Source organism: Cheilinus undulatus, linkage group 16 (assembly GCF_018320785.1).
Source record: "Cheilinus undulatus linkage group 16, ASM1832078v1, whole genome shotgun sequence".
Lineage (NCBI taxonomy): Eukaryota > Metazoa > Chordata > Actinopteri > Labriformes > Labridae > Cheilinus > Cheilinus undulatus.
In genome coordinates, this window is record NC_054880.1 from 46,676,902 (window position 1) to 46,689,226 (window position 12,325).

At 39.0% G+C, this 12,325-nt stretch overlaps 1 pseudogene; it reads left to right on the forward strand.

Moving 5' to 3' along the window:
- Positions 1–9,539: 9,539 nt before the first annotated feature.
- LOC121524217 overlaps positions 9,540–12,325 on the forward strand; it is a 29,175-nt pseudogene continuing 26,389 nt past the window's right edge.

The window sequence follows — 12,325 nt, forward strand, 5'->3', positions numbered from 1 at the left end:
TGTTGGCATTGCCTCTTACCATACTGTCCAGCCTCAAGCACCCCAGCCCATGCCACTTGTATTGCATACCACTGCTTTACTTAGAGCTTTAAAATAGGGCACTCTTCTCCAGTCTGGTGCTGTGGTTTCCAAATCAAGGTGTACCTGGACTTGAGTCGGCAACGGGCGACCTAGGAGGACCTCACTAGCAATGTCAGCCAAGTGTCTGATGTTCATCTGCACTGGCTTTCCAGAGTACCATCAGGTTCAACACCCAGCAGAGTCTTTACCAGGATGTGAATGCTCATTTCTTGACTTTCTTGAGGGGCTGACTTTTCTTAACCCTCCTATTATCCTCAAATATTACTACCACATTTTACCCCCAGGGTCAATCTGACCCCGGGGACATCTGCCTCCACAAAAAGATTTACATACAATTGTTGACCAAGTTTTTCTATCAGGCACTTTGTTTATTTGTTGAATACATTAATAACCCCTTGATAACGAAAACTATCAGAGAGTTGACCTGTCCTCAAATTTACTGAAAGCATTAATGACCCCAAGAGTGTGAACCCTATTGGCTTAGGTGATGATACGACCTTTCCTGTAGCGCCACCATCAGGTCAAACTTTCAGTTTAGAGTTTGTGTATCTTGAAAATATTTCATACAAATCTTTTCTAATTGGTGTGCACATTCGTGACTCTCACAGCATGAACCATATTGATTGATGTCGTTGACCCCCCCTTTCCTCTCATAAACATATTTATTTACTTATTCTTATCTCATGTTTTGTAACATATTTGTGTTCAGTCACTATAAAGTCTCACTCTCCCCTCTTTTATTATCTGGGCTTGGGACCGGCAGTGGCAGAGTTACAGAGGTTTTTTTTATATATATTTTCATTTTTAATTTCATGATTACAAATTTTATTTCATATTTTGACCTTTTGAACTCATGATTTTGACTTTTCTAATATGTTCGCCTTTAAAAACATTATTTTTCATTTCATGTTTTGACCTTTTTGAACTAATCTATCTATCTATCTATCTATCTATCTATCTATCTATCTATCTATCTATCTATCATTTAGAGTTCAGTGGCCCTAAAACAGCCTTTAGTTTGTGAAATAGTGTAGGTTGGTCACAACTAAATACCTCTAGGAGCGCTCGGCAGCCTCAGAGTTGAAATACGAGGTGAATCTCTCCCTCGGCTGCATCAGGAACCTGCTGGACTTGTTGGATCCAGGACACCCAGCTCTTTCCATGGGGACTGAGTCTTCAAGGGATGGAGGTTGGGCCTCTGTTGACCTCAGAAGGTTCTGGAGGATGCAGGTTGCTTTCACACAGGCTTCTACATGTGGAGATGTTGCCCCATCACCTGCCGGAACATCAAAAACTTGGAAACAAGGAGCCCAAATGTGCACTCTACCCCCAGCAGAGCCCAAGAGAGATGAAAGCTGAATTATATGTTCATATGTATAAATACATGCATGGGGTATCCTGTTGTGTGACCCACAAACATCAAACTGTTCCTGGGACAGCCTGAAGAAGACAAACAGTCATTAGGTTGAGGCCCCACTTGGGATACGCCCCCATGATCATCAGGGGAGGCAAATCTTGCCTCAAATGGAGCTTAAAATCCTGTAGTGTGTGGCCGGTCTAGACTGCTGGGGGTTTTGGCACACTGAGCTCCTGTCTCTCCTGCTGTCTTTATGCCATCATGTTGAATCAAATGTGTGCAGCTTACTCAGAATCTTTATATCTTGTTCATTTACTGAACATTTATCTCCCATATCTCATTGGATCTTCTGGATTGTTGGTGTGGATGACCTGCTGCCAACTCCATCAGCTGCAACCATCATCATCAGTCTACTTTCACCATCATCAATAATGCTAAAGTCCTTTTAGAGCTTCTGGACTCCAACTGCTAGAATAAACATGATCAGTCCTTCCACCATCATTATAGTTAATAGACCTGTTGATGATGATCAGTCTGTTTTTATTATAAATACTGGGCTATCTACTCTGCAAACGTACCATTATGAAAGGCATGGTAACAACAACTCTGGATTAGATGTTGGTGTTGTTGTCTTTCAGACTCTCTCTGCTGATGGTTGTTCAACATGAGTTAGTTCTGCTCAAAGTTCCTGCCTGTCAAAGCCAGTTTTTCCTTCTAACTATGCTAACTGTGTTAGCAAACTGCTAAACATGTGAACACCAAAAGTGGACTTCTAATGATGGATTAATGTTGGGTCTCTACAAAGTACAGTCTAGATCTGCTCTGTGTGTAAAATGCCTTGAGATTTAAAAAATGTGAGAAATTTGCACAAAAACAATTTTTAAATGTTTAATTCATGAATGAAACAAAGTTTTTTGGGTAAATTCCTTCATGTTTGTTCTATGACAAATGTAAAATAATCTAATATAGGAACATGAAAACTGCTCATTCACCAGTGTTGTTAACCATCAGGTAATAGGCTGACCAGAAGCATGTGACTTTTTTAAAAGGAACCCTGCATGATCAGACACATTCATCTTGTTGGATAGATATTTGTGTCTCTCATATGTATACTGATCTAAAAAAGCTCACTAGATGTCCTGATATCTGCATTTTGGGTAAATTTGAGCTCATAAACTCACCAGGAAGCCGCCGTGTTTATTTGTCCTGGTACTGTGATGTCATTGAAGCACAGCTCCCCATGCCGTTGCTTTTCAGTAACCGGTTTTCCAGTCAAAGCTCTGAAGTTTGACCTCAAGAAACCTCCTGACAAGTGTATTCAGTCTCTAGTAGAAGCGTGGCGGAAGCTTTTCAAAATAAAAGCATTGTGTAAAAACAAAGGGAGTTTCTCCAAAGAAATGCTAAAGTGGGCTTTTACTTTGAAAAGCGCAAACCGGAAGTGTTTTGGTACTGTTTATCTTTACCTGCAACATTTTGAACCGTGTGGAAACAGAAAGCTTCATAAATAGTAGAAGTTTGGGGAACTACTTTATTAAACAGACGCATTTTAGGTCGTGGCCTTCATCTGGTTCATCAAGAAGCAGATTTCAAACATATTCTACCCATGTGGATGTAAATATTTGCTACAACAAGGTAAATACGGCTCTGTATTCACCATTTTCTTGTCTAGTTTGACCGATAAACACTCGTGGTGCAAGGAAAAATAGAAGAGCTGTAAACTGTGGAGTCTACTGATGACCTTCTCAAACCAGACTGGGCTCTATTAAAGATTCATGACCTCTATGAGTGAATCTTCCTCTCCATCTCTCACAGCTGGTTCTTCAGGACCTGCTCCTCTAAACCCTCTGTTCTGCTTGGTATCAAAGAACTGGATCACCTGGAGAGGACAGATTGTCTCAGTGACAGCACGCTAAATAAAATTCACTGGTTAATAATAAAGATATACTCACCTTTGGCTTTCAGGTATTTGTTTGATCTCACCTTGATGTGATCCATGTCTGTCCTCTTGATTCTTTGGAGTTAAAACTTTAATGACAAAAAAGCAGAACTCCAACAAAAGAAGACAGAAATGAACTAAAACAATCAGGTGGAAGTGGTTTTTGAGTCAATATGAGCACTAGAACATAGAGCTGGAATACCTGCTCTTTTCTAGAATGGACAGTGAAATGACAACAGACTGCATCAATCTGTTGAAAATCTGATTTTCTTCACATTTTTCATCTGTTTGTTTACTTAAAATCTTCAATCTTAACTTAAATCTTTAAAACTACTTTAATTCCATTTTTAAACTGTACACTACACAATTAGTGGTTGTTGACATCTAAACCAGTTACCAAACCCCCCTTCATCGATGGACATTTATTTTTTTTTTATTGAGGAATAACTTCAATAACATACGTTTCTTAAATTTTTAGAAGTAATTTTATTCTCTTTCATAATTATTAAACTACACAATTAGTGTATTTGTCTTCTAAACCCGCCACCACCTCCCTCATCGGAGGACAAATAACTTTATTCTTGTGAAAAAATACAATTAAAGAACTTTTCTAATGTTTAAAACTACTTTTACTTTTTCTAAGGTTTCAATTGTTAAACTACACAATTAGTGTTTCTGTCATCTAAACTCGCCACCAGCACCCCTCACAGGAGGACAAATAACTTAAATGAGTGAAAAAATACAATGATATAGGTTATTCAAATTTGAAAAGTAGTTTAATTCTACATTTTTAATTGTTAAACTACAAAATTATTATCTTTTGTCATCTAAACCCACCACCACCACCCCTCATCGGAGGACAAATAACTTTATTCTTGTGAGAAAATACAATTAAAGAACTTTTCTAATGTTTAAAACTACTTTTATTTGATTTTTAAATTGTTAAACTACACAACTATCATTTGTCATCTAAACCCAACACCACCCCCCCTCATAGGAGGACAAATAACTTTATTTTTGTCAGATAATACAATTAAAGAAGTTTTCTAATGTTTAAAACTACTTTTATTTAAAGTTTTCAATTGTTAAACTACAAAATTATTATCTTTTGTCATCTAAACCCACCACCAGCACCCCTCATCGGAGGACAAATAACTCAAATGAGTGAAAAAATACAATAATATAGGCTATTCAAATTTCAAAAGTAGTTTAATTCTAAATTTTTAATTGTTAAACTACACAATTATTATCATTTGTCATCTAAACCCACCACCACCCCCCCTCATCGGAGGACAAATAACTTTATTTTTGTCAGATAATACAATTAAAGAAGTTTTCTAATGTTTAAAACTACTTTTATTTAAAGTTTTCAATTGTTAAACTACACAATTATTATCTTTTGTCATCTAAACCCACCACCATCCCCAATAGAGGACAAAAAACTTTATTCCTGTGAAACATACAATAATAAGAGATTTTCTAATGTTTAAAACTACTTTTATTCAATTTTTAAATTGTTAAACTACACAATAAGTGTGTTTTGCCATCTAAACCTGCTACTTTCACCCCTAATCTGAGGAAATATAACTTTATTTGAGTGAACTATACAATAATAAAGACTATTCAAATTTTAATACTAGTTCTATTCATTTTTAATTGTTAAACTACACAATTTTCATCTTTAATAATCTAAACCCACCACCTCTATCCCTTATTGGAGGACAAATAACTTTATTCTAGTGTAATATACAATATTTTAAGTTTTTAATTTTTAAAACTACTTTAATTCTCTTTAAAAATTATTAAACTAGACAATCATTATATTCTATAAATGGGATATTAGAGTATTACAATAAATATTTTATGATGGTATGATTTAAGTTTTTTTGCTCTTTTAGGCCTTGTCCTTCAAAGTATCCCAAATTAATGAAAAATAAATTCAACACTAAATAAATAAAAACAAAACTAAAAAGAGTCATTTTGCCAAATAAAAACTAAACTAATAAAGTGGTATAAAAAATTATGAAAAAAACCATGAAAATTTAACAAAATAAAAACTTATGAAAAATACAAACTATCATAACCGAGGTTTAAGGTCGTGGCTCTGGCTGGACACAGAGTTTGTAAACTTTCCCCAACTGTCCCATCAAACAGGTGGTGGGTTTTAATCCGAGTCGCTGTCGTCACACGGAGGCTGCCAGTGCCAGTGCCTGCTCTGAGTAGAAGAGCTGACTCCAGAGGTGGACGGCTGCTCATCATCCACGTCTTCATCCATCCTCTGTCTCTTAGCACTCTCCTGTGCTGCAGCGCTCTCCTCCCTGCTCCTCTTCAGGCCCACGCCTGAGGAGGATGGAACAGACTCTTTTGGGACAGAAGGTCCAGCGGAGGCTGAAGGTCCTGCTGGAGGACTATCAGGGACAGGAGGTCCAACAGGGGTGGGAGGTCGTGTGGGGATTTGAGGTCCGGCAGGGACAGGGGGGAATTCTCGGGGCCAGCCCTGCCCAAAGTGCTCTGGTGGAAACTGCTGCACCAGAGGGGAACGAGGTCTGATGTCGTCCTCTTCATCTTCTCCTTCTTCTTCCTCCTCATCCTCCAACATGGACTCGTACCCCGAGTCCTCATCCTCCGACTCAGCCCTGGCATTCCAGTCCTCAATCATCCACATCCGCAGCTGTTGGAAGGCTTCATCCTCCATCCACATCCGTAGAAGTTGGACTTCTTCACCCTCCATCAACCTCCACCGTTGTTGGATGTCATCATCCTCCATCCATGGTTGTTGGATGTCTCCATCCTCCATCCATGGTTGTTGGATGTCTCCATCCTCCATCCATGGTTGTTGGATGTCTCCATCCTCCATCCATGGTTGTTGGATGTCTCCATCCTCCATCCATGGGTGTTGGATGTCTCCATCCTCCATCCATGGGTGTTGGATGTCTCCATCCTCCATCCATGGTTGTTGGATGTCTCCATCCTCCATCCACCATGGTTGGATGTCTCCATCCAGCTCCTCCTCCCCACCAGCGATGTCCACGATATTTTGGATTATATCATCGGACTCGTTGTCTGAGTTCGGGGGAAATCCTTCACCTTCACCTGCTAAAGGAACACCATACTCGCCTCCATACTCACCTGCTCCCTGGTCTTCATCAGGGGCGGCTCTGACGACCTCTGGAACGCCATCTCCAGCAGGACGCTCCAGGATGAGGCGTGCGTCGTCTGAAAGAGGCAAAGCTACATTGGGTCAAAATATGAAGATAAACTTTGACTACAAACATGAAATGTTTTTAAGTAAATAGATAATAATCCAGAATCTCTGCTCTGGGATCATCAGAGTATATTTAAAGGTGAACAAAATGACAGTTCCTCACTACAGCTGTACTACACTAATAATCCACCAGCACACAAAGAGGCCTGTTAGCAGTTAGGATTATATCTGATATTGTGCATTTCTTTCTTTTTGGACAGTGGAAATCTATATTTATTCTACATTGACTGAAAGCCCTTGTTAACAGGTTGACCATAAAAGAACAGGCATATGAAATAAATAATATTGAACTGTCTGGCTCATGATTTAAACTCCATCTGATTCTGTTTTAACTCCTGATACAGTAACACAGGTCTAAATCATGCAGGAGCACGTCATCCTGTCTGACGTCATGGCGTTCTGAGCTCAAAGCCACATTCGGAGCAATTTTCAAAAGTCGCATTTATGCTAGCCCTCTCTGAACATTAGTACAAATATGAACATTAGCAACTCAAACCAAAATAAATCTGCTTTAAATCACAATATTCACTCTAATTTCCCTCCACTTTTTCCCGGAATATTGAAAAGATTCAAATCTTTAAAAACAAGGCAGTTAAATGGGAAAAAATCGTCGAGTGAAAAAATAATATAGAAGTCTGTGGGCTAATTGATCCAAACAGGTGGGATTAAGCTAGCTCGTCTTTAAAAGTTAGTCTAATTCATGTAGACCTACTGATAAAGCCTTCAGAGTAGATTAGGTCTGAACAGAAACAGACTACATCTTCAGTAAAATAGTTTAGATGAATTTAGCTCCATTTAAAGTTGTCTTACCTCCATCCTCACGCAGGTGCAGCAGCTGTCTGCCGTCGTTGAGTGGTCTGCTGAAGGTCATTTTACTCTCTCCTCCGCTCTCCGCTCAAAGTTAAAATCCTAAAGGCTTGAAGAAACTGTCCAAGTTGTGTCCAAGTTCTGGTCGCTTTCCAAAAGTTAGCTAGCTCTCAGGTATCTCGGGGTTTGCAGGTCAACTCTCAAAGTTCAAGTGCAAAAGGGGAGAATGGAAGGCTCCAGGGCCTTATATATCCTCGGCTGGGTCGTTTCCATGACAACGACGTGCGTGTGCGTGAGCCGCGAGAAATTATAAAAAATCTTTTCTAAAAGTATAATTTTATTTTTTTATTTCCCTTTATTTAGCCTATAATTATTCATGAAAGTAGATCTACCTTTAAATTTGTTTTGAACCTTTTTATTTTCATTTTTTATAAATACCAGGAAGCCGTGAGGCACCAGAATTACATTTTGGATTTACTCACATAATTTGGCATATTAAAATCAGAAGTTTAAACTGTCTCCCTTCTCATGGACAAATATATTCTTCCCTTGTTTAAAGAAAAGGTTTAGATGTTTCCCACCATAGAGACAGCCTTTTATTTACGTGCAGATAACTGAGTCTTTATTGATTGAAGTGGTAAAGAGGTAAATCATGCATTTCTTGGCCAGTGCAAAAAAAAAAAAAAAATGTATTTTCATCATCAGACCCATGAATTAATCCTCAGAGCAAAATTGAACAACGGAAAGTCTGATAGCTCAAATACTTGCCAGAAAAATCTCATCTTTTAGAAATGAGATCTTTATTCAACCTTTAAAGAAAATTTTAATAAACCCTGAAATTTTGCTTAAATGTTTTTTGGTACCACATTTGATACTTGAGGTGTTTGTTTTTGAAACTGATAATCCACCGGATGGCATTTTTATTGTTTAGAATTGTACACAAAATGTTTTTAAGGAAATGACTGATCATGTTGATGAGGCAGAGGTCTCTAAATATGATACAACTGGCCAGAGTCATTTTTAAGTATCTGTGTTTTGTATTGGAGCATATTTTTGATGGCTTTTAGCTCTGTTGGCTTTGTAGCACTGCAGAGAAACTGCAAATTTAATTTGACATTTGAAACCCTATTATTTTGTTAGCTAAATTTCATATTGATAAATGTAAGATCTTTCTAAACGTAACCTCTTTTTGTGCCTTTAAAAAGATTCAGAGCTCTGTCTTCAGACTGGAACAAACTCTAGGAGCAAAAAAGCTGCTAAAACTTCAACCTTTTTCTCCAGTGTTAAAGTATTTGTTTGACTTTGTTTACTAATACAGTTTTATTTTCTCTTCTATTAGATGTACCTATTCTTATTATTGTCATTGTGTTCAGTTTCATCAAACCCCTGGTGCTTATGTCTAATCCTACGTTGTTCCTGTTTTTGTTTCATTCCCTTATTTGGTGGAGTTGAAGTTGTTAGTAAATCGTTCAAAAAGAGAAAAAGAAAGAATTGTATCACTTTTATTCTTTAAGTAAATTATTATTTATATACATAAAACACTGCATCTCCAACTGGTATAACTTTAAAGTTTCTAAATCTTTTTTTATTGTGTAATTTTGTAAAAAATAAATAAGCAAATTTAGTATCACATAGCTCTGATGTCATTTGGTTACCTGATGCCCATCAAGAGTCTCCAAATACACATTTTAAAATTTACCTGGATATTTTTCTGTTCAAAAAACACTGCTATGAAGTCATTTTAAGCTGATTATTCCCCCTTCAACTTTTTGTTCAGTTGCCAGTTATCGCTGTGCCTATCAAAGATTGTATATTGGTGACTAGATATTCACTCCACCCTCCTACGCTGATCAGTAAGGAGCGCGTCATTCTCTTGGCGTTGTATCATCTTTGCAGTTGCCCAGAAGAAGTTAACCTCGAGGCCTCAAGCACATTTTTCATTGAGTCTATGTTGTTTTCATAGAGGTCAGAGAAAGTGGGTAGGAAAGGACTTAGGATGTATATTTTCGGACTTAACGAACGGACGAACACTTCCGGTTACAGGTACGCCCACCGCAGCTGACAGCGGAATGACATGTTTTGGTAAAGTGCCAGGTTGAGCATGATGAAAAACAGTCGGACGTCATTTCGTACAAAATAAAAAAGGGCAAGCAACACGGAAATTCAACTTTACAACTCTGTGATAAGTAGGCGGGGCAGGAGTTTGAGCGTGTTTTAAGTGCTGGTGACTTCCGTGTATGCCATCTTCTTCTTCTTCTACCTGTGCAGGAAAGAATCTCTGGTCTTACAGGTGGGTGTGCGCTTTATACATTTGTCATTAGATGTCGGCAGAGGTGCTGTAAAGTCCACGACTATAGAAAAAAAAATACAGTAACTGTTGTTGAAATTTACTAAAGTAAAAGTATTTAATTTAAAGCGAAGTACTGAGCAGCTAATGGGCACTCTTTATTATAACAAAGATGGATTTCTCCAGGGCTGGACAGTTTAGGTCAAATTGCAATATGGCCTTCAATTTTCAGACTGTAGAAGATGCAGTATCTCTTTAACCTAAATTATCTTTCAAATACTAGTTAAAACCTTGTTGCAGCAGAGATATCATGCTTTAAACCAGTGGTTCTCAACCTTGGGATCAGGACCCCTTTGGGGTCACCAGACATAAATGGGGTCTCCTGATTCCCTAAAAAAACTGATAATATTTTTAAAATTTCACTGATGCCACTTTACACCAATTTTTCCAAATTTTAACCAGTTTTCATGATTTTTTCACACTAATTTTGACACGTTTTTGCCATTTTAAACTTGTTCCACCACCTTTTTTCTGCCTGTTTTTGCCACTTCTGAACCAATTCTTGCCACATAAGCCAAATGGTGCGTCATTATTGCCACTATTAACCCCATTTTACCACTATTTATGCCCAATTTTCCCATTTTAACCACATTTCACTATCTGATATTCCCATTTTTGCCTGTTTGACCATTTTCTGCCAATATCTGCCTATTTTTTTCTTTCTCAGTTAGCATTATTTTGCCAGTTTATATTGATTTTCTACCCATTTCACCAACTTTTCCCCCATTTTTGCCAATTTAAAGCCTTTTCAGCCACGTTTGAATTCCATTTTACCACTTTTTTGCCACTGTAACCAATTTTTGCCTGTTTTTGGTTATTTTTTCCACTTCTGACCCATTTCTGCTACTTTTAAGATCCTGTGTCACCACCTTTTCCACCATTTTTTTTCCATTATTAACCCATTTTTTCAATTTTTAACCCATTTAAATTTTTTTTTTTAAACAAAATAAAGTTACATTTTTAAGACGACTATATACTACACAAATTATTTGAAAAAAGATATCGTTTCATTGATAAGAGTGGTTAATTTTCAGGTTAAATACGAAATATGGACATCACAGCTTAACATTACTATGGACCAGGATTTTGCTGACCTCCACTGACCCCCAGTTTTGCTGGGTGCCAGACAGCTCTCCCATTTTCCCTCCTAATGGACGGCCTTGTCTCCACATGACTATTCTTGAATGTTCATGGCTGTGTTCATCCACCTTCAGGTCCAGTGGGGGTCCCCGGTCTCTGGCACCTTTATATTGGGGGCCATGGGCTGAAAAGGTTGAGAACCTCTGCTTTAAACATGCAATCATTCAAGTGCAATTTTTAAGAATAGCTTACAAAGTTTTCCTCATGTTTGTTTATGTTTTATCTTAGTTAAAATAAGAATGGCCTAAGATGATGACTGCCCTCAATTAAACAATTTCACATCGAATCAATAATGTGTCAAAATAATCACAAACAAATTATTTTCCCAAACTTGTTCAGCCCGAGTATTATCTACACTTAAAAGAGTAAGGACATCTGTGTTTGGTAGATTATCTCTTTGTTGTAACAATAAATCTTACACTGTTGGAAAGCCTGTTTATTTCCCTTTTTAATGATGCCACATCTGTAAGGATCATGCGTTTGTGGGATGAGCAGCAGAGCTGAGTATGTGGGTTGCACCCATGAAAAATGTGCCAAATCTTCTCTGCCAATGCCAAACAGCTGATTCTGCTGTTGACTCTTGTTTTGAGCTTCTGGTACCTCCAGGTGCTCCAATCAGGTGCCTGATTGTCAGCAGCTGTGAGCATGGGCCCTGCTACAGTGGTCAGTAGATGTCTGCTTCAAGAATCGGCATGCCATGTTTGACTGATCTGGATAGGGCCTGTCGGTTGGACAACTTCAAGCTGGTGTTCAGCAAAACCAAGTTGCAGCATTGTTTGGAGTGAACCCTAGTACCATCTCCAAACTGAAGGACAAGCTCCATGTAACGGGGAATGTCAGAGACAGGCCGCCAAGTGGGCGTCCCAAGAAGACGACACCCCAAAAAGACCGTTTCCTTACCCTGTCAGCAACAACTCTATCCTCCAAGATGACATAGCTGGCCCCCACAGAGCAGGGTTTATCAGAGACTACCTCCAGAATCTGGGAGTGGAGAGGATGGGGTGGCCTGCCAGCAGTCCTGACCTTTAACCCCATTGAACACTTGTGGGATCAGCTTGGGTGTGCTGTTGGTGCCAGAGAGATCAACACAACCACACTGGCTGACTGGAGACTAATGCTGGTTGAAGAATGGGATGCCGTCCCACAGCAGTGTGTGACCAGGCTGGTGACCAGCATGAGGAGGAGGAGCCAGGCTGGTGACCAGCATGAGGAGGAGGAGCCAGGCTGGTGACCAGCATGAGGAGGAGGAGCCAGGCTGGTGACCAGCATGAGGAGGAGGAGCCAGGCTGGTGACCAGCCTGAAGAGGAGGAGGAGCCAGGCTGGTGACCAGCCTGAAGAGGAGGAGGAGCCAGGCTGGTGACCAGCATGAGGAGGAGGAGCCAGGCTGGTGA